Source organism: Bubalus kerabau, chromosome 13, assembly GCF_029407905.1.
Source record: "Bubalus kerabau isolate K-KA32 ecotype Philippines breed swamp buffalo chromosome 13, PCC_UOA_SB_1v2, whole genome shotgun sequence".
Lineage (NCBI taxonomy): Eukaryota > Metazoa > Chordata > Mammalia > Artiodactyla > Bovidae > Bubalus > Bubalus kerabau.
Window position 1 is genome coordinate 18,780,759 of NC_073636.1, and position 23,255 is coordinate 18,804,013.

A 23,255-nucleotide genomic window follows, 5' to 3' on the forward strand; every position below is an offset into this window, starting at 1 on the left:
CAGAAGTAACTTAATAAGACTGTGTCCTTTGTGAAGTGTTACTAAAGGTATGATTCTGCATGGTTCTAAATGTATGGCGTGTGTATACACATACATGCACAAATGTATTCATGAATTTGGTATTTTTATGGTGATATCAATTTAAGGGGTTTTAGAGATGACTGGTCCCTACTTTTAATGTTCTTTAATATTCAGAAATGATAAGGCAAGTTTTTGGAACTCAGGTTTATTTTTTCCTGGTGTGTAGTTTTTCTTGTTTTTATACTGCATCCCTGTATGATAGGATTTATGTATCTGAAAAGACCTCTTTGAGATATTCTATTATACAAAGCAATGTTTCCTTCTCTGTTTATTTTAGAAAACAACTCACTATATATAAAAAAACCTAGGGTTCCTAAATACTAAAACTATGTGGTATTAACAGATGAAAAGCACAGAAAGGCTGTTTCTGTGTTAGTGGTTGAGATGAGAATGGGCTATTTTGTTCTAGTTCTTTGCAGTATACAATAAAAACTGGGAAATATTTTTTCATGTTCATGATTTAATTTTTTCCAAATCTAATATTGAATCCAGAATTAAAAAATAATCCATTTCCCAGGGAACACAGGAAGGCTTTTAAGATACACCATTTGTAATTCTGAAACCTGTTGTGCAAAGTCATATGTGAATAATACTTAGCCAGATTCCTGCCCAACAGGGGTATAGTCTAACCTGAGATTCATTCCAGCCAGCAGCACCTGCAGAAGAAGGAGGGGAGATGTGCATGTTATTGGTTCCTGGTGAGCCACCATACAGGATATGACTAATCTCTAAATCCATGAAAGCTGAATGTAGGATTTGGTATTTTTATTGTTTTGTTAGAGATATGGGAAAAAACCTTTCAGACAAATCAAGGGGATCGCTACATGAAAGTGCCTCATTTGGATTGATAGCTACTTAAACAACTGCATCTGGAAGTTGGTGGCATTTCTGCATTTGTACTGCCTGAGGAATATGAAATGAGTCATATTTTAAATTATGAAGGCATATACTATTGGGAATTTTTTTTTTCAAGGAAACCTGGAAAGCTAATAAAACCCTGAATTTTTTATAGTGGAGTCAGTTTTATCTTTTGTATTTCATGACCCACTTTTTAAAAACACAGATGTTTGGTAAAACACAATTAGCTGGAGGTGGAAAGTTTGGTGGTGGATGTTTTTTTGTTTTTCTCCTTCTAGGAGGCAAGCACATCAGTATGACAGAGTCTGGGCCAGGATTCAGAAGAACAGATTACATCATTTGTGTATCAGAAAGCAAGAACGGTAACCTCTGTCAGCCTAGGATCCATGTCCTTCATGGGATTGTTGTGAATGTTTAAAGAGAGAATGTTATAGAAAGGCCTTGCAGGAAGGAAAACAGAGATTTTGAGAGCTATTCTGTTCTTTCGCTCTTGCTAAGAATGGTCACAAGTGATTAAGGCTCACTTGAATAAATGCTTCTAAATTGTTTCTTCTCATCTTCCTTAGAACTGCTCTAGATGTGGAATATTGAATATTTCGGGGGAAAAAAGAGTTCTCCCTTTAAAAGTCTTGAAAGTATTTTGTTGTTTGAGAAATAAAATCCCAGTGACATTGTTATAGATGCTCCAAAGATGTCCATAGAGGAATATCCTTCCTCGTTTTTGGTTTTGGCCGTGGTAGTTTTGAACTTGGATAAGTCTCACCGGCTGTCTGAGCCGCAGTTTCTCATCTGCAATTTGGGAGTGTTTTCTTTAGTTAGCAGTCATAGAGATCAAGGGATTTATTATGGATAATCCCTGCCATGTTATAGACTCTCAGTCCATTTTAGATCTTTTCCTTTCCTTCAAGTTTCACACAGAAATTAGACACACTTTTAATGGCTAATTCATAAAATCAACTTGATTTTTATTTGATTTATAATTCTAGTTGTCATTTTTCAAGATGGTTTGTCAAAGAGTTAGCACTTTCTTCTTAAAAGTACTATAGAAATTCCAGTATTTAGTATTCCAGTTTTGGTACTTTTACTAAATCAGTTGGAAATAGGGGAAAAAAAAATGTTCTAATAATCCAGTAGCTGATTCTTTTACAGATCAAGAAGTGTGTTTATCCTAACTCTGTAGCTTTTTCTGTTATTAGCCTTTTCTTTTTTTTTTTAACTTTATTTTTGGCTGTGCTGGGTCTTCATTGCTCCCCGTGGACTTGCTCAAGTTGTGGCAAGCTGGGGCTACTTTTTGTGGTGCTCGGGCTTCTCATTTCAGTGACTTGTTGCAGAGCTCAGGCTCTAGGGTGAGTGGGTTTCGATACTTGCACTCGAGCTTAGTTGCTCTGTGGCATATGGGATCCACCTGGACCAGGATTGAACTCCTGTCCCCTGACGTGGCATGCAGATTCTTAACCACTGGACCACCAGGGAAGTCCTATTAGCCCTTCTTATTTTCTAAAATAATTGCAGCTGCCATGCTGCTAGATGAATGGAGATTATGGGACCTTTCTTTGCTATATTTACAATATTTTAAAAGGCACTGGTTACACATTTTTCCATTAAAGAAATCTTTTGAAAGTTGGAAAGAGTAAAACTAGAAATTGTAAATACTATTGATATTTAAAAAATCCTAAAGATCTTTAAGACAGCTGTTTTAAAGACCTTTAGCATTTATTAACTAGTAGTTCTGAGAGTACCCTGGAGTGCAAAGAGATAATCTGAGTTATAAAAAAAATGGGAAGGTTGACAGTTTTGTGACCCCTCTAATCCTTTATTCTATAGGCCTCTATAATTCACATGCCTGTAACACTTCTTCACTCTTTTCTGTATCTTCAAGATGGTGATTTGGGCAGCTAAATCAGCAGTAAATGAACACCGAACATCTTTTGCTTGGGTAGATAGTTGTAAGGGTTGATTGTAAGTTGTAAGATTGATACAACTTTTAATACTTTAGTTCAGCTAAAGGCACCCAATGCCAATCACCTGAAGACTTCGCCCAAGAGTTGACCTATTTATCATTCTGAACCAGGAGTGGTGCCTGAGAGGCTTCCTCAGGGTTCTGGGTGGGGCTGTGCTAAAATGCCAGACTTGCCAACTCATCAAAACTCAACTGAGTTCATGCCCAAGAGGACCACTTCTTACTTACCTTTTCCCTTTCACAGTATTGAGAGTTGTCTTCCTCTCTTTGAGGACTTTAAACACCTTATTAATTCAAGCTTCCTCCCTCTCTGCATATGTCTTTAGGGAAGTTGCTAGGTAGTGATTAAAATAATAAAGCTTATCTAGTTGTGCAGCATTCATATTTTGACTTTGATTCCTTCCATATTTGTTTATAAACATTGTGTCAGGTGAGTGCATTTGAAATCCAAAGCTTTTGATTCACACAAGGCCTAAAAAGAGATACAGCAACACTGTTGATTGGAATTTATATATATCATTTCCATTCACAATTTCCTGTGTTTTTGTGCTTTGTAATGAAAGTGATAAATAGTGCTTTCAGAACCTTTCCAGAATACCCCAGCATTTTATAACAAAACTGTAGAGAAATAGCTCTGGGGGAGTTTTTTTCTCCCCAGCTTTATTGAGGTGTAATTGACAATAAAATTGTAAGATATTTAAAAGTGTGCACCGTTATTTGATACACCTGTACATTGTGCTGACTTCCTCCCATTGAGTTAATTAACGCATTCATCTCATCTTGAGTATTTCTTTATGTTCTCTGGGAAGATTTAAATTGTACTCTTTGACTTGGGAGCATTTTAGACAGATCTGTTCTGATGGGCGATTGGAGTGGAGTTTTAGTCTAAAGCAGAAGAGTTTTTGGTCCTGGGCTGTTTTTCCACCTATGAGGAGGGAAGCCGCCTCCTTTATAGATTCAGGGGAGTGGTGTTCTCAGGTCAGTCTTTTGGTGTCAATAACCTTTTTAGGTCAGAATGGATGATAGAAAGCTCTTGCACAAGAGGTGCTGTATTAAGGGCATTATGTATCTGCCTGTCACATTGGGGAGCTGTTGAGAAAGTACTTTTAACAGTGATACCCATCACATCTCAGTCCCAATTTGTTGAGGAGTTTCTGACAGGTAGGAGGGTAACCAGGACACAGTGGTATCAGGTAAAGAGTAGCAGTGATAACGCTTATTATCAACAGGCATGGTTAGCACTCTGGGGGTATTTTGTAACATCAGGCCCTGAGTCTGGGCTCATGCTCATTAAACCCATGGAGTGGTAGTGAGGCAACTCTGAGTTTATGGGTGAGGACGCTTGGGCTAAAGAAGATTAAGAAGGTGGTAAAAGTTGTACATCTGATGTGACCCCTCTGGTTGGAGAGCCTGTACTGTTCTACAGGAAAGAATGAACAGCACCCATTGGAGAAGACAAGTTCTTTTCTGATCTAGGTTTCATCTAGTGGCTCATGAGTGAAGGGAAGAAGTGCACATTTGGGATGATGGAGCTGGCTGGGTCAAGGAGGCTAGACGTCGAAGCCCCTTGCTGCTCAGGCGTGGTCTATGGGTCAGCAGTGCTGGCTTTGCTTGGAAGATTGTTAGGAATGGAGAATCATGGACCCCATCCCTGAGAGATGCTCTCAAAATCTGCATTTTAGTCAGATCCTCAGATGATTCTAAGCTTCCCTGGTAGCTCAGCTGGTAAAGAATCCAAATGGGTACCCTCTCCAGTATTGTGGCCTAGAAAATTCCATGGACAGGGAGCCCGGCAGGCTACAGTCCATGGGGTCACAGAGTCGGACATGACTGAGAGACTTTCACTCACTCAGGTGATTCCAGGGGCTTCCTGGTGGTTCAGTGATAAAGAACCTGTCTACCAAAGGAGACTTGAGTTTAATCCCTGGGTCAGGTAGATCCCCTGGAGGAGGAAATGGCAACCCACTCTGCTGTTCTTGCCTAGAGAATCCCATGGAAAGAGGAGCCTGGCCATCTATAATCCATGGGATTGCAAAGAGTTGGCCACAACTTATTGACTAAAACAACAACAGATGATTCAGAGCAGTTGCTCTCAACTCTGGCTGCAGGTAGGAACATCTGAAAGGGTTTTAAGAACTGGATGTTCAGGCTCCCCACGAACCAAGGGAATCAGGTCTCCGGGTGGGAGTGGATACTGGTATTGCTCTGAAGCTCCTGCAGGGTTTCTCTGTGCTTCCAGGGTGAAGAACCACTGGTTTAGAGCAGCCTCCAGGCCCTTAGGGGTTGTTGTGTTATGTGACCTGGGACCTGCCGCCTTGTAGCTATACATGGAAATTTCCAGAACATAAGTTGAGAGGATGAGCCAGGGTGCTCACAGGCTAGTCACTTAAGTGACAGTGGCTCCATCTCTACATTTTCATTTCTGACTTTTGAAGTCACTCCCCCCCTTACAATTTTTCTATTTTATATTGGAGTATAGTTGATTAACCTGATGTGAAGAACTGACTCATTTGAAAAGACTGTGATGCTGGGAAGGATTGAAGGCGGGAGGAGAAGGGGATGACAGAGGATGAGATGGTTGGATGGCATCACTGGCTCGATGGGCATGAGTTTGCGCATGCTCCAGGAGTTAGTGATGGACAGGGAAGCCTGATGTGCTGCAGTCCATGGGGTTGCAAAGAGTCGGACAAGGCTGAGCGACTGAACTGAACTCACAATTGATTGACAGTTTTGTGTTAGTTTCTAGTGTACAGCAAAAGTGATTCAAGGTATAAATATACAAGAATCTATTCTTTTTCAAAATGAAATCACTCTCTTCTCCTGCCTGTTAATTAATTTTGAGTTGTATTTGTGGATGCAGTTGACAGCATCGGTACTAGGTATTCCTGAGGTTTCAGCCGTTAACTCTTAAGGACATCTAGTCTGAGTTTAATGACAGAAATGGCTTAAAAGGTTCAGAGGAGCAGTAAAACTGACAGCCCAAGAGATAGAAATAAGGGGGGGAAGGAGAGGTCATACTGAGTCAAACACGTGAGATTTGGTGCAAGTCATGTGCTGTCCTCTTGGTGTTTGTGATTTGTAGTGACAGGACAGCTAAGACTTTTGGTTCTGGGTAAAGCAGGCTTGTGAGCAGTGGACTGAGCACTCCTTTTGCTAGAGCTTCTCTTCAGGCTTGTTTGTGGCTGTGCCTGCCTATGTAGGAGAAGGCACACCCTCACCAGGCCAAAGGGCATTCCTATCACACACATCCACTCTCAGCTTGTTGGAATGTTCCAGTCAGACTGTCCCCACCCCCACACCAGGGAGCAAGGGCAACAGGTGCCTCTGGCCTGAGGCCTCGGGGACCTGAAGCCTGCTACCCGGGTCCATTTTATTAACTTGGGCATGAAATGAAAAGACGTTTGCTCCTTGGAAGGAAAGCTATGAAAAATCTAGACAGTGTATTTAAAAAGCAAAGACATCACTTTGCCAACAAAGGTGCGTATAGTCAAAGCTATGGTTTTTCCAGTAGTCATGTATGAATGTGAGAGTTGGACCATTAAGAAGGCTGAGCAATGAAGAATTGATGCCTTCAAATTGTGATGTTGGAGTAGACTCTTGAGAGGCCCTTGGACTGCAGGGAGATCAAACCAGTCGATCCCATAGAAAATCAACCCTGAATATTCATTGGAAGGACGGATGCTGAAGCTGAAACTCCAACACTTTGGCCACCCGATGCGAAGAGCCAACTCATTAGAAAAGACCCCGATGTTGGGAAAGATTGAAGGCAAAAGGAGAAGAGAGTGACAGAGAATGAGATAGTTAGATATCATCACCGACTCAGTGGACATGAATCTTAGCAAACTCCAGGAGATAGTAAAGGGCAGAGGAACATGACATACTGCAGTCCATGGGGTCGCAAAGAGTCGGACACGACTTAGTGACTGCACACAACAAAGACAACAACAAATGGCATTGTAGTCTTTGCTTGTCCTGGCATTGTAGCTCCTTATACTATCCCTACATTTTTATACATTTCCTTTGTTACTTGAAGTAGGAAAAAGGACAGATGACCAGCTGTCATTCTTCACATGGATTTGCCAACTGACCTTCATTTGGAAAGTTTGCACATGGGATGGGGCTTCCTGCCACTCCCCGCCCACCCCCCAACTCTAGTCATAAAGACCCAGTACAGGGCTCACCAGCCAGAGATGATAAAGACAGGACATGCTTTCCTCAAGGGAGATTTCAGAGATGCAAAGTGCAATATTTAAAACAGTGTCTTCAAAGGTACTGCAGCTATAAGAACTTACTTACCTGTTAGAAATTACTTTAGTTAAAGGTGTAACGAGTTTGGGAGCACTGCCCTTGTGAGAATTTTTTCTTATTTGGCAGTTTCAAATAGCACTTAACCATGAGTTGATTAGTGAAAATGTTGTTTGAAAATTTATGTATGTTTAGGTATTGCTGCTTAACAAACTACCTGGAACTTCATGGCTTAAATCAATAACTAATTATATCTCATGATGTAGTGGGTCAGAATTTGTCCAGGGCTCAGCTGGGTGATTCTTCTGCTTCATTTGGAGTTACTTGGGGATATTCAGTGGCAGGTGACCTGGTCTGGAAGGTCCTAGATGGCTGCATTCATTCACATGTTTGGTGCTGGTGGGGTTGGTAGAAGCTTGCACTTCACTGGGACTGTTGACCAGGGCACCTAGTTTTTGCATCTCCAGCATGGAGGTCTCAGGGCTCCTGGAGAGGGTGTCCTATGAGTCAGAAGAGGAAGCTGTCGCTTTATAAAGACCCTAATATGGAAGCCAGCACAGAATCACTAACCTTATATTCTCTGTGCCAAACCAGTCACTAAACAGCAGAGATTCCAAGGCAGGGGATGCTGGCTGCACTTTTCAAAGCCATGAGAGTCCAGGAACTTGTGAGCATCTTTATTTTGCTGTCACTATAGAGGGGTGTGTGTGTGTGTAGGTGTGTGTGTGTATTGCAGATAATATAAAACATTCAGTCTTTTAATTGTTCTGTGTCATGTTGTAAAGTTCTCCTTTTCTTGGTCTGGGCACAGTAATAAAGTGTATATCCTGAACTGTCAACGCTGACAAATCTAAGAAGTCATTGGAGTTCCTAATTCATGAGTCCAGAGATCTGTCAGCTTTCCCAGGCTGTACAGCAGAAAGAGATAAAAATAATAACACCTTGGGTTTACATGGCATCTCCTCTGAGAGGTTCAAAGTGGCTGCGCCGCTCAGGATTCCTTTATTGGAATGTCTCGTGAGGTAAATTAGTCATGTATCTTCAAGTTCATGTACCGATGAGGAAATGAAGTAATTCCATCAGTCTGCTAAGCAACAGTGTTCAGAATGCAGCTCTTCCAATGTTCCATGTACTAATTAGAACTGGAGTATGGGTTTACCCTTTTTAGAGGGGATTCTGGAAGATGCTGGAGATGGACTTTTTTTTTTTTTGGAGATGGACTTTTGAACATCTGGTAGTATTTTGAATTATATGTCTCCTGCCAAAACCGGTGTCAAGTTTAAAGAAGAGTCAGTTATTTTTCTAATGTGGATTTTTTTGAGGGGGCGGTAGAAGCTTATGGATATTGCATCACTGGGGTGTCACTATAATGAGGTGAGTTCTGTGGGTTCAGCAGAGATAGGCAGAAGGCCTGGTGAAGGCAGCTGCTCTCTCATGAGTGTGTGCTGTGGGTGGGGGGTGGCTTTGGAGGTGGGAGAACCTTGTCCCCTGTGTGGTGTCCATTCCCAAGTCCTCTCATTGTGGGAGCATCCCCTGGTGCTTATGGGTAATTCAATGGCGTTTTCTGGGGGTAGTTTAACCATATGTTAAGCTCACCGTGCTATTTAGTGCCTTACTTTTGGGTAACATGCTGCTCCACTGTAATGCTCTAAATGTGGTGCTGGTTACATTCATTCGGTTTTACTTAAAATGAAACACTTTACATGCAATTGATAGGTATCAGGCTTTGGGAATAAAGTTCTCCAGTCACTACTTGTTAAGGGCATCTCCTGGTTCATGACCCCCTCACCCCCCACTCCCCACCTCCCCCGCTACGTGTGCAGTAACCCACCCTGCATGTTCCCAGCAGGTAAAGTCCCCAAGGACAGCTTGCATCACAACAGTCTCCAGCTCAGAGAAGTCCATGAGGCTTGGCAGGGCCTTCCAGGCAAAAACAACCTGATCAGCCTGAAAACGGCCCCTGCCTACCTTTCCCCTTGACTCTCACCACCTCTCTTCACCTGCCCATATTAATAGAATGGACTCTTATATTTCCCCAAAGCTGTGCTGTTTCCTGGTTCCCTAGCCTGGAATCCTCTTGCCCTCATTTCTCTTCTCACTTGGGTTCTCCCATTCTTTCCTCTGTGTTGTTGACAGAGCTGTGCCTTTATGTTCAGATAGATTCAGGGCTTCCCTGTTGCCCCCAGGACAGTCTTCCTCCCACCCTCCCAGGGAGGATTCAAGGCTCTGCCCCAGTCTCTGTTTCTCCTTGCCTGGCACCATGTGCCATTGCCTAAACCACTCAGGGTCATCTATGCCACAGACCCAGGTGTGGCCCAAAAGATACCCTCTGCTCCTCCCCACCCACAAACTAGAGAGATCCAAAAATAGACACATCCGGTTATAGGGATATAAAGTGTCGCTAACACAAACATTTTCTTTTTGAAAGGAAGTTAACCCAATAATTTCGACTGTGTTATTACGTGTTTTATTAGTTGTAAATAATTAGAAGAGGATGAACTTTTAAGGGGCTTCCCAGGTGGCTCAGTGATAAGAATCTGCCTGCCAATGCAGGAGACACAGGAGACGTGGGTTCAATCTGGGTCGAGATGATCCCCTGGAAAAGGAAATGGCAACCCACTCCAGTATTCTTACCTGGGAACAGAGGAACCTAGTGGGCTACAGTCCATGGGTTGCAAAGACACATGGTTAAGTGACTGAGCATGCATGAACTAATTTTTAAGAGACAGTGCGCTGATATCATCAAGAAGGGCCTTTTGAATGTTCTTTCTGCAGCATGGTGCTGGTTCTCCACTGGGAATCCTTGGTGCTGTCCAGCTTCCCCTGCTGACAACTGTGGCTTGACATGTTGGATTTACTGTGCTCAGATGTCGCTGTAAAGATTGTGGGTGGATACGCAAGTTCCAGGGGGTGGATGACTTTTCCATAAAGTGGCTAAAAGAGGGGGAGGTATGTCCTTAGTGGAAAAACAGTGTCCTTGGAAACTGCACCGCAGCTATGACTAATGCTTAGAATTGATTAAGAAATATTCCTCTGGCAGTGAGGAGCCACTTTTTTACGTGTCTGTGTCTTGGGGCTTCCCTGGTAGCTCAGCTGGTAAAGAATCTGCCTGCAATGCAGGAGACCCCAGTTTGATTCCAGGGAAGATCCCCTGGAGAAGGGATAGGTTACCTACTCCAGTATTCTTGCTTGGAGAACCTCATGGACAGAGGAGCTTGGCGGGCTACAGTCCATGGGATCGCAAAGAGTCGGACTTGACTGAGCGACTAAGCACAGCACAGCATTAAACCTGAATGAATATTAAGGTTTTTTTTTTTTTTGCATTTGCTGTGCTGAGGAGTGGAGTCTGTGAAGCGTCAAGAGATGGGGAACAGGTGCTGCTTGATTAATGACCATTTTTGAATCGAGGGAGGAAATTGAACTGGTAGCCTTAGCCGGGTATTTGAAATGTTCATCTCTTCTTACCTCAGAGAATTGGCAAGACCCTTTGGATTCTGTTCTATTATCACCCATCTCCTTAGCCCCAGGGTTGGGCAGAGCAGGAAGTCCATGCAGAGTGAGTGCTGCAAACGCACCTTCCAGAATGCTGTGGCTGCATCCCGATGGATCGGAGCAGTTAGACAGTAGGGCAGTTAGATGATGAATCAGGGGCCGTTAGATGATGGTGTAATAGGGCATGGCTGGGCACAGACCTTAGCACTGGCCATTGCTGTGCTGCCGTTAACCTGTACCCCATTACTGCATGACTGTTAGTGGTCCGGCTCAGCCATTGATTGGCACAGCTGTGGGCCCCTCCCCCAAGCAAACAACTGTCAATGAGTGACCGGTAGAGGTCCCGCTCAGCCATTGGTTGGTGCTAGACCCCACCCACAAGCAACCAACTGTCAGTGAGGGACCGTTAGTGGTCTTGCTCAGCCATTGGTTGGTGTTAGGCCCCACCCACAAGCAACCAAAGGTCAGTGAGGGCCCATTAGTGAGGCGTTCAGTCAACTTCCTGTAGAGTGGTGGTCATCAGGCAGCGAGAGAAGTTAGAGGCAGATCCTGGCCTTCTCCCCCGGGCCCTCCAGCTTACCAGGCCTCAAACCAACAGGTGAGCTGGGGGCCCAGGGGACAGGCTGGGGGCCATGTCCTGCAGGCTCCAGAGCCCTCACTAAGGCTGCCCACTAGCTGTGCCTAGGCCTTGAGGTGGTGATGACCCTGTCCCCCATCCCCACCTCTGCAACCTCATGGTATGGGTCACCATCTGTGGGACCTGCTCTTCCTCCCACCGTTGTGTGGGTGGCCTGAAGAGCCTGAGGACTGGTTGGATCCTGTGCCCTTGCTCCCTCAGTGATGATGGTTGGAGAGGGTCTGGGGACCTGGCCCTGAGGGAACCGCCAGCTGAGATCTGCTCATCTCAGCCAGGACTGGACCTCGGAGGTGACGGTTGTGCCCAGGGACCATGTCCTTTCTTGTCAGAACAGAGAATAACATTCAGTTGGTGGAGGTTTAGAGGCGCATCGTTCCCTTACTGTGTGTGACCTGACCTCAGGAACACAGGCTCTGCCACTAAGACGTTTGCAACAACTCGCTCGCCCTTCCCTTTCCTTCTTTAGGAAAGGGCTTTGCTGAGAGTTCTTGGGGGAGTTTGGGGTTTTTGAGGGCATGAGCCACTCATCACCTTGCGTGACCCTGAAGTAAACCTTTCTCTGCTCCAAACTCGGACTATTTGGTGTTGTTTGGCCTCACTGTGCGTTGGGCCCGTGGACTGGTGTTTTGGTAACAATGGGTCAGGGACAGTGAAATGATGGGTTGGAGCAGTTAGATGATGGAACGTTGTATAGGAGAGTTCAGTTCAGTCGCTCAGTTGTCAGTTCAGTTGTTCAGTTGTGTCGGACTCTTTGTGACCCCATGGACTGCAGCACACCAGGCTTCCCTGTCCTTGACCAACTCCCGGAGCTTGCTCAAACTCATGTCTATCGAGTCAGCGATGCCATCCAACCATCTCATCCTCTGCCGTCCCCTTCTCTTCCTGCCTTCAATCTTTCTAGGCCTTTAGTTTGGTTTCTTTTTCTCCCAGTGGGGTGGTTGTCTATTTTGTGATGCTCTTAAACTATTAACCAGAGTGTGGGTGCATCACGTATGTGTGTCTGTGTGAGAGGCTGGGGTGGAAGGTGGTTACTGCACTCTGAGTTCTTTGGCCAGAGACTTGGGATTTATTTCACAGTCATAGACGGGCTTTTTTTTGTCTTCCAGGGAATAAATACCTCTCATGTAATTCCATGGATTAAAGAAATGAAGTCAGTTTTTGTATGGCTCATTAAATCTTTTAAAAATCCATTTATACTGGGGTACATTGCTGAAATATTTAGAAAACAATTCACAAAAAGCTTCATTCCCCACCCCTCCCCCCAGTTTGTATTATCTCAGCTCTAACTTGATTTTCCCTGCTTCATTTGCAAACTTCTCATTTACTTACAAGTGCTGTGTTGCATGAATGCCAGTTCCACACAGGGCAGAGCCTCCGAGGCCCCCTCTGCCTCTCTGCTCATCTTCGTGGGTGCTCGGTGCGCCCGTGAAGTCATTTCAGCATCTTCCCCCGCCTCGTTTATGCATCAGCATCATTGTTGTGCCTGCCTCTTTGGGGATCTGACTGATTGGTAAATTAGAGCTGGCAGAGGAAGTGGAAGACAATGCACAAGTGTTTTACTTAAACAAACACACTCTACAATTTATTTTATTGGATTTTGTCCTTTGAATGAGAACACCACAAGTAATCCTATTACAGACTAGAAACTGCTTGCTCACACCAGATTACAAGCCTCAAAATGTGTTGCTTTGCCTTTGGAAGCACATAAGTCTTTAATAAATGAGGCAATTTCCACATTCATCAATAATTAACCAGGAATTTGAGAAGTTTTATCCCAATCCAAAGCTGCAGAGAGTTTGAGACAGTCTGCCTGTGCAGATGAAATCTCTCTGAAGCATCTGTGAACACTGAATTCTTCTTCAGAGATGCTGGTTTGAGAGGTGTGATGAATGCTTTCTTGAAAAATGTTTGTTTGCATTAATTACAAGAACATAAGTACTTATTATAGGGAGTTTGCAATGTATGGATGTTTTTGTAGAGCAAATTACCTCACCTACAGTCTCACCACCCCGAATAATCTAAAATTTGAGTATTTTCAGTCTGAATTTCTGTATGTTTGTGTGTATATAAATACAGATGCTTTTTAAAAATAAGTTGAAATCATGATGTATGATTGTTCCGACTTTGTTTACTTGATATGTTTACATTTTCCCATGTCTTTTTCTTTTTTTTGTTTTTGGCCTTGTTGTGTGGCATGCAGGGTCTTAGTTCCCTGACTAGGGACTGAACATGGTCCCCTCCAGTCCTTCTCATGTCTTTTAAAAATTGTCATAACAAAATTTAAAGGCTATATAGTGTTTCACTGTGTGAATATATACATATTTGCCTATTGTTGGAAATTTGTTGCCCCATTTTTCACCATTTAAAAATATTGTAACAATCCTGGTGCATAAAATTTGGTCAGTGGTTTGGATTATTTATTTAAATTGGGTGTATAATTCTTTTTTGGGTGAGGAAGTCATGACTTTTTTCTAAGGCTCTCAGTTTATGCATTTTGCCAGTTTGCTTTCCAGAAGTTGCATCAGTGTTTGCTTGGCTGGCCTGGGAGGTTCTTCCTGCCTCCTCTGGGGAGACCTCGTGGCTTAGTAGGTGGTACACCACACTCACAGCTGTGAGCCCCTGGGCCCAGGAATGAAGTCTGCGGCCTCATTTTGATCATCTGTTAGCTGGGCTGTAATACATCTGGACCTTCTCTTTGAAGATTAAAGAGAGACATTTATGTAAAGGGTGTGGCCTTGAGCTTGTCCAGTGCAGGCATCTGGTGCTTGGTTGTTGTGGAGAAGATGGCTGATCTAATGTGCAGCATTTAGATTCTTCCCTGTTACTAGAGCAAGACAGTGACTTCGGAGATGAATGGTAACTGTATCAACTTGTCTTTCAGGAAGAGGCACAAGTGCTTTTCTGAACTGGGATTCTGTGTAAAACAGTTTGACAACCAAAAGTTTAATATTAACAAACAGAAAAAAATAGCTTTTTTTTCCTGAGGATGCTCTGGGCATAAAATGCAAAGATGTCCCCGTATCTAGAGCATCTCCCACCTGTCCACATGGACCCCCTGCATTTTAGGGACCCCGCGGTGCTTCATCAGTGCACTGCGGTGCCCCTCTGTCCTGTGCTTTGGGGGTGGAATGACATTTTCCACAACTTTCCTGCTAGTCTGACAGGGTTATGACTGTACAGTGTCTGTTTTCCACTTTAAGACTTAAAACACTTCCTTTGCCATTATGGTTTTCTAGGATTTCTTCCATCTTGCCTGAGATACAGAAACACTCCATATCTTCACCATAGTTTGTCTAACTTACATGCTCTCAGACCTTAGTGAATTGTAAAGCACATCTGGTCTTAGCATTTCCATGACAGCTCTAAGCCCGCTCACCTCACTGAGGTGTTATGTGATCAACATTCCATCTTTTATTCAGATTCCGCTGTTGGAATCATACTTGTTTCATTCTTTTAAGTGTGTCCCATCTCCCCATGATATGGAAAGGGAGTGGCCTTGTTATCTACTGGGTTTGGATCTGTACTACCTTAGTAGTGTTCATGTGAACTGGGTTTTATCTTTGATTTCTTGAGGTGCATAATAGATCTATGAGGATTTTTGTTAAATTTCCTAGGACTGAGAAAAGTTGGCAAACACCCAGTAGTTTTTCAGTTACTTGACTCTGAACTGGATGTGGTGCTAGTATTTAGATTAATTGCTTTGGAGAACTCTTTACAAGCCTTGAAGCTGTGTGTCCCACTTCCGGGTGTTTGATTCTCCTGATATAATGATGCACAGCAGTCACATTTTCACTGAAGTCTGCATGACATCTTTGGACTTCTGAAAGCAAATCTATATGTACGTATTGGAAAAAGAAATAGACATAAAATCCTAAAGCCCATTTTTAAGTTCCTAACAAGGCAGTGAGTGTCAGAAATGGGTAGATTTTAAGTGGATCTTTTGGGCTTGTTACTTGAATGGGATAAGAATCTGTGTGTGGCTCTCCTGTACCATTAGACACTGGCAGGTGCCTCTGTTCCTTTCTAATCCCCAGATGTAACAGGATGCCTCTGACTCTAGTTACTTCGAACTGCCATTCATAAAACTGGTGGCCAGTCCTCCCAGGGGGTGGTGGTTCTAGTGCCTTTCAGACTGTCAGAGCCCACTTGCCCTTCCCTCGTGAGACTCAACATCACTCAGACCGTTGCGGTGTTACGTGTTGACTTGGGCTCTTCCAGCATACAATGCTCAAGCATCATTTGGCCACTTTCAGTCAGTGATTATGGGTCAAAACTTTGGCCAGAATTAAAAAATGGTTGCCAGAAAGAGTCGGTTGGGTTACCCCAAGCTGCTGCGTGCATGCGTGCTAAGTCGCTTTGGTCGTTTCTGACTCTTTGCAACCCTAAGGACTGTAGGCCACTGGGTTCCTCTGTCCATGGGGATTCTCCAGGCAAGAATACTGCAGTGGGTTGCCATTTCCTCTTCCAGGGGATTTTCCTGACCCAAAGATTGAATCTGCGTCTCCTGCATTGCAGGTGGATTCCTCACCACTGAACCACTGGGGAAGTCTCATCCCAAGCTGCTACTGGAGTATGAATTTCAAAGTGCAAAGTTAAGGAAATAAGAAGAAAACTGTTAAGTCATAGATTTAGATGTCTGGCTTTCAAAATAAGACTATGTGATACTTGTGCTAGTTTGGGAGGTTGAGGTCGTTTGAGATTAGGAAAAACATTTATTAACCTTTTTTTTTTTTTTGGTTGGAGGATAATTGCTTTACAATGTTGTGTTAATTTCTGCTGTACAAAACCATGAATCAGTTACAAGTATTCGTATATCCACTAAAACCATTCATTTTTAAAAGTATGAAATCATTTTTCTTTTGTATATTTAAGTAAAAATGTCATCTAATGTCCCAGGTAGCTTCACTGTGTGGACTGAATGATTAGTGACATTTTTATGAAGCTCTAGCAATTATTTTCTAGTATGAAGCACTTTAATATTCCCATAAATGAATTTAAATAAACTCCAATATCCACTTAAACCATTTCCAATAGTTTTAGGGCAGTGAAGAAGCTTAGTTGGTGATTGAATTTCTGGCACCAGTTTTTCAAAGAGGATGTTGAGGTGAAGATTGAGAAGAATAAATACTAGGAATTATTACTACTGAAATGCATTGATTAAGAGGGTTTCAATGCCCATGAACAGTTATGTTCATGTGTGGGAAAGTTCAAGATACATTTCCAGTTCCACAAGGTTAGATAGAGACATAGGAAAGGAAAAGGGAAGAAAATCTTTAAAAAAAAATATTTGAAAATACCAGGAGAATGCTCATCTCCACTTACACTTGCTCTTTTGTTACTCAGATCTTCTTAGGACAAAGCAAAACATCCTAAGACACTTGGGTCGTTTTCTCCGGCCGTCTCGAAGGGAACTAGTGTTTTATTTAATTTTTATTTATTTATTGCTTACTTTAAATATTAGAATGATGGTTATAAAAACTGTAGCTGTTTCAGAAACCACTTATAAGATGCATATTTTATACAGTTTGCTTGCAAATAGTTAAAGGAAGGCGTTAGATGATTTGGAAACATACTAGACCAACAGCAGTATTTGTTTTAGAGTGATGAAATAGGGTGCTTTTCCCTTTTTTTATTCTAAAATTTTTCTAATGTGGTTATATATATTTGTGATAAATGAAAACTGTATACTCTTTTGTTTTTATTTTAAATGTGCTGCTGCTGCTGCTGCTGCTAAGTTGCTTCAGTCGTGTCCGACTCTGTGGACCCCATAGACAGCAGCCCACCAGGCTCCCCCATCCCTGGGATTCTTTAGGCAAGAATACTGGAGTGGGTTGCCATTTCCTTCTCTTCTTAAATGTGCTAGAGGACTTATTATAGTCTCAAATAGTATACACCCTGAGGCAATTATTCCACATTAAACTGAAATCAAATATCTGAAAGTTCAAATAAATGTACCTTACAGAAAATATTTAGAAACCAAAATTTCTAGGTGGGAGTTACATCAGACCCAGATTAATGCTTTTTAACTATTGTCCCTTGGATGAAAATAAATTCAACTTGACCCAATCAAGGTTTCAATTTTAGCACACTGATAAAAATGGTATTTAAAAAATGTTTTAAGCTAAAGTTTAAATGTAAAAGCTTCTATATTTAAAATAGATAACCAACAAGGACCTACTGTATAGCACAGGGAACTCTGCTCAGTACTCTGTAATAACCTGCTGCTGCTGCTAAGTCACTTCAGTCGTGTCCAACTGTGTGTGACCCCATAGACGGCAGCCCACCAGGCTCCCCATCCCTGGGATTCTTCAGGCAAGAACACTGGAGTGGGTTGCCATTTCCTTCTCCAATGCATGAAAGTGAAAAGTGAAAGTGAAAGTGAAGTTGCTCAGTCATGTCCGACTCTTAGCGACCCCATGGACTGCAGCCCACCAGGCTCCTCCATCCATGGGATTTTCCAGGCAAGAGTACTGGAGTGGGGTGCCATTGTCTTCTCTGCTGTAATAACCTAAAACCTAATAAAACCTAGTAAAAAAAATTTGAAACGTATATGTATAACTGAGGGCTTCCCTGGTGGCTCAGTGGTAAAGAATCCACCTGCAATGCAGGAGTTGGGGGTTCAGTCCCTGTGTTGGGAAGAACCCCTGGAGGAGGGCATAGCTACCTTCTCTAGTATTCTTGCCTGGAGACTCCAGTGGACAGAGGAGCATGGTGGGCTACAGTCCATAGGGTTGCAAAGAGCACAACTGAAGTGACTGAGCATGCACACATATGTATAACAGAATCACTTTGCTGTACACCTGAAACTAACACATCGTTAGTCATCTATACTCCAATATAAAAAGTTTAAAAAAATGCTTACTGTAAGTCCTTCTTGGAATATAGTTGGCATGTAGGAGGAAACCTTTGTGTGTAAGTCATTGGGTAAAAGTGGCAGGACTGAAGTGTTTGGGGCATAATTGCTAGTACTGAAGATCTGAGTATCTGGAAGTGGAGCGGCCAGCTCTTAGGTGTGTGGACATCATTGTGAGAATTGCAGTTAGTTATAAAGAACAGATGTAGAGCTCATCTCAACTCTGGAGATTATGGAAGATGGAGCTCCTCAAAGAAGACCTTTCTCTGTGCCCCAGTGTTGGCTGAGTACCTCAGAGGGTACTGGGGATTCCAGACTCCATCGCAGCCTTTCTAAATATCTCCAGCACCCACTGAAGGAGCTGGGTGTTGCCTCTCCTCCCCTAGACCCTCTCAGGATCTTCAGATGGGCGGGTCTTCTCAAGCTGCTTGATCAGAGTGGGCTTGGGTTACACCCTGACCTTAAATCGGGCCTCTGCAATTTGTAGACTTCTGCTAGGATGCAGTTGGGTCCAGAAGCAAGTTAGGATGATATTTGAAGGACAATTATGTGGTAAATAGTGGAGTTAAAGTGCATTCCCTTACTCTGCATTTTACAAGTTAAAAATATCTAAAAAGTGTGGTAGGCATTTCACAATTTCTCATAGGTGCCAGATTTAGATATCACCTTTTAGAGTGCTTAAGCACTGTGAAGAGAGAATTCCATTAATCATAAAGTTCTGTTTTTCTAATAAGTTAAAAATCATCCCTACTCCTGTCTTGCTGGGACCGTGTAGTTCGGTCCTAGGTGTTCAGAGCGGCTCGTGTGCTCCCCTGGGTTCAGGAGCCCTCTTTCCTCCACAGAACCGTGAGCTCCAGGCCAGGGGTGATGCTTTGTGTCTTTTATACACGGAGTATGGACTGTGCTGAGAAATCATTAATTTCTGTCCTACTTTTACTCCCAGAAAGCCTTGTTTATTCAAAGAACTAAAGTTAAATGTCTTATAGGAAAAGGCATGATGAATTTAGAGAATCAGATCTAACTTTGTTTAAACATTCTGTTGTAGGCTCTTGGTTTTAGGGGTCTTCACTACCAGTTTTCCTTTTGCATCAAGTACTAGCTGTGAAAGAAAGCCAAAATCTGTTGGGCCTCTTTATTTCCCTCCCCGCCCCCCTTTTTTTCCCGCCTCACCCCTGCCCAATGTGGAAACCACCAGAAACCAATAAAAAAGAATGGGAAGTGACTGGAGAGCAGACAGGAAATACCAGTTTCCCCAGTGAAGCACCGCAGCTCATCCTGAGCCCGAGGTCACAGGGGGAGGGAGTAGCACAGCTGCCTCTGCAGGGGGCGTTCTGCCCGACCCACAGCGTCTGCAGCTGGGCAGCCTCGCGGTGTCACCCAGGTTCCTAGGTTGATGCTCCTGTGAGCCTCTGCAGATGCAGGCACTCAGGGAGCTGGGCGGGGGTGTCCCCGGTCCCTGAAGGGGCAGAGCTTCACTTGGATGCTGTGCTGGGACTGGGAAGCCTGGGATGGGAGAGGCATCTGCCCCACCAAGTTCAAGAAAAGTACAGAGTAAATGGAAGTACTTCCCTTCAAATACAGGAAATCCCCAGTCGCTTTTATGTTTCCCCTCACAGCTGTGTGAAATATCTTGCAATTTAGCCGTAACATTGAACTTCAGCTCCTTTTACTGTGTGGCATCCTAGGGGTTGATTTTCAGTATTTCCTTATTACAGTGTATTGTATTTCTCACCTGCACGGATGATTGTTCTTTGTTAGTTTAGAAGTCCTGTTTTACCCAGAGAAGAACAGAAAAATAACAGCAATTTTGAATTGCAGCTCTCTCCTTTTTTATTTTTAAAAGAAAGATACCACTTCTGTAAAATCTGCAGCAGGAGAAAAGAAGGGGTGTTCTGTTTCTGGGGATAAACTAGGCAGGGGACCAAAGGCAACTCCGTTTTAGTTTTATTAATGAATCCCAGTAGAGTTTTAACAGCAGAGCAGGATTTCCTCCTATTATGATTCTTGATGACCTCCAAGATAACAATTCTTTAGGAAAGTACTCATATGACCACTTTCTGATTATAGGCTTGTAATAATTAGATGTTTATCTCCAGAAAAAAAAATGCCATAAAATTTTATTAGTAGTGCAAGGGAAATGCTTGTGTACCTTATCATGTAAATTGTTATCTTACAGTCTCCATCATTTCAAAAAATGTACTGAGAAGGTTGTTGACCAAGAGTTCTCCCATAGAGCAGTACTTGGACTTATAGACAGTATCCATCATGTCCACCAAGCACCTAACAAGTTGTACCCACACTCCCATTGTTGAATAGCATCCAACTTTTTGGGAAGAAATGGGAAGCCAGGGACTTATTTGGTGATTGGTTTTTGAGGTTAGGTTAGGTCAAGGGCAAAATAAATATGTGTCAGCAACTTTAAAACCATTCATATAAAAGATGTAGATTCAAAACAAACTTGACAGTGTTTCCATGGGGATAGCCAATAGGTATAAGGCATCAAGAGATTGATGGAGAGAAGACACAGGGTGTGATGGCTAGTGTTGGTTACATGTGTCGCTCGGTGGCATCAGTGTCATCATTCATTCATTTCTAAGCATCTGGATCCTCAGTTACAAGGCGTCCAAGAAGGCAGGGACCCAGGAAAACCACGGAGGAATTTGCCCCATATAGGGATTTCTCTGAAATAAGCACATCTTCTTGAAAATGCCCAAGTGAGAGAGCTGTGTTGGGTTTTTTCAGGTGTGATCTCATGTGGATAGTATTTGCAGTTTTGCATGACGTGATTGAAATGTTACAATGAGCATTTCCTCTTGCTTTCACTGTCTACATGTCACTTCACAGAAGTGAATTTCATGGGTTTTTATAGCAAATTCAGAAGAGAATGATTTACACTTAGTTGCTTTATGTTATATGGGTGGTGACTGTAACTTTATCCATATTTTTTTAATGTTTCGATATTTCAATTTTTATTATTTTTCAAGGACAGAATATCTTATATGTATATTTTATATTGTACTGTTATATGAATGTGTTGTGTCAAAACAGCTTAATGAGTAGGCTTGGGTAGTGTTAAACCATTAAATTTAATAATGACAGAGACTCAGAAAAGGTAAAAGCCTTGTCCAAAAGTCACAGAGCTATAGTATTCTGGTAAAAAGAACTCTGGACTGGGAAGCAAAAAATTTAAATTTTCATTCTAGCTCCATATCTTACTTTTATATTTGTTGTTGTTCAGTTGCTCAGTTGTGTCTGAGTCTTTGCAACCCCATGGACTGTAGCTCACCAGGCTCCTCTGTCCATAGGATTCTCCAGGCAAGAATACTGAAGTGGGTTGCCGTTTCCTTCTCCAAACTTAATCCATATTAATCTTGATTGATTACATATATTGTATATGCTGTAGGACGCTAGGCTATTCTAAGTCAGAGTCTGTCAGTTTTGACCATTAACTATTATTGACAATTTACCATCCCTCGTGAGCAAAAATCCTGGTTTATCTGCCTCATTTTAAGGGAATGGAGATGCATTTTAAGGGAAAGGAGATGCATTTTTAAACAGAATGCACTAAGAGGGAAAAAACCACACTAGGTTGTTTAAACAGCAAGTTCTTTATTGAAAATATGATTTGTCATTTACATCAGTTCAGCGTACATGCGATTACCTGTGTAACCGATAGAATAGAATGTGGGGTAACTGTGGGTCCTAAGAGATGGCTTCTAAGTATGTAGGCCTTCTGAGCCCTGCAGACAGACTTTGTTCACCAAATGTTTGCCCAGAGATCACATCTGTGGTGATACATTCAGCACTGCTCACGGCAGCCAGTTCAAAGGGTTAAAAACTCATACTGGAAAAGTTCTGTTGGCCTGATACCTGCTTCATTTTTATCCTTGGCAATTTATGTTGCTTATCATTCAGCAAGACAGACAAGTCTCTTCACCTCCATCCTTGACATCAAGATCTGGAAGCTAAGAACCCAACATGAGAATCAGGCAGCACAGAGATATTGCTGTTTGCCAGACAAGTGACTCCGAACCAGCTGCTGTCTTACATTTGTCCTTGGCCAAGGGGTGTACAATCAAACAGACTGCGAGTCAGACCTGGAGGTTACCTGGTGCTCCCTCCCTTCCTCTATCCCTCCCTGCCCACTTATGGGGGACACCAGGAGACCCACAAGCTTACATGTACTGTCCAAAGCCACACATGTTGGCTGTGAGCTCGGTGAATTTTGTTTCAGGTTTGGGTTCAATAGTCAAAACGTACTTTGATCTCCATGTTGGAAGTTGCTAGCTCTTGTTTCTGAGTGTGGTTTTGACGAGGTTCGACACTCAAGGACATTTACTATTTGTTCACGGTTTCACTGTTTAATGTAATAAGAGTAATTTGGGAAATTTTTAAAGTACCTTGTTGACATTTGACGGCCGTAGTAGGAAAAAACGACGCTAGTTTCATGTACCTGGCCTGAGTGGTCCCAGGGCAGGTCACAGCGTCCCTGCCCCTTTTGGGTGTCCAGAGTTCACTGGAATCTAAGGGAGATGGGAGAAGCTTTAGAGACATGTGGACATGGGGTTTGGAACCATTTCTTAGCTCAGACAAGTCAGCCACTGAGTTGCAGATTTTTCTTTTTTTTGAAGGGCAGGGCACTCCCTCCCTTGGAAGGATGTTGGCGAATAAAGCTCTAACTCAGAGCCTAACTGGTCTCCATGTCCTTGGGGAGGCAGCACTGCTCATCTTCATTTTCTGATCTTTTTCCTGGTCTCATGACCATTCTTCAGGGATTCAGTCATTAGTTGATTGATTAAGAAATGAACATCTCTTACTGAGTTCATGGTGTTAGTGATATGAAATGTCCACTTAGACCCCCAGTCTGGTGGGAAACAGCATCAGCAAGAGTGGGAAATTGGGTAGAGACCCAGGCCCCATGTGTCATGGGACCCAGGCAAGGTCACCTTTGTTCTTCTTGGTCTGATGGCAAGTAAGAGCCCATCCAGAGAAGATGACGTTGGAGATGGATTTGGGTGGGTCCTCTAGGGGAAGAGGGACTGACCTTGGAGGGAAGGGGCTTATTGTCCAGCAGAGGAATTTGTACCTGCCTCCAAGCAGATGAAGGTTCTAATATGGGGGAAATAGCA

The 23,255-nt window shown here is 42.9% G+C and overlaps 1 protein-coding gene across 25 annotated transcripts in view; it reads left to right on the forward strand.

Annotated features, from left to right (window-relative positions):
• PARD3 (par-3 family cell polarity regulator) overlaps window positions 1–23,255 on the forward strand; it is a 579,492-nt gene that overhangs the window by 8,785 nt on the left and 547,452 nt on the right. Inside the window, exon 1 of one of the 25 annotated variants that reach the window (XM_055543718.1) lies at window positions 11,109–11,234. The exons of 22 other annotated variants lie outside the window; for them this stretch is intronic. The gene's annotated coding sequence lies outside the window, so the exon portion shown is untranslated. Of the gene's footprint in view, window positions 1–11,108; window positions 11,235–23,255 lie in introns of those variants that run through there. 2 more of the 25 variants (XM_055543709.1, XM_055543731.1) reach the window with 2 other exon arrangements.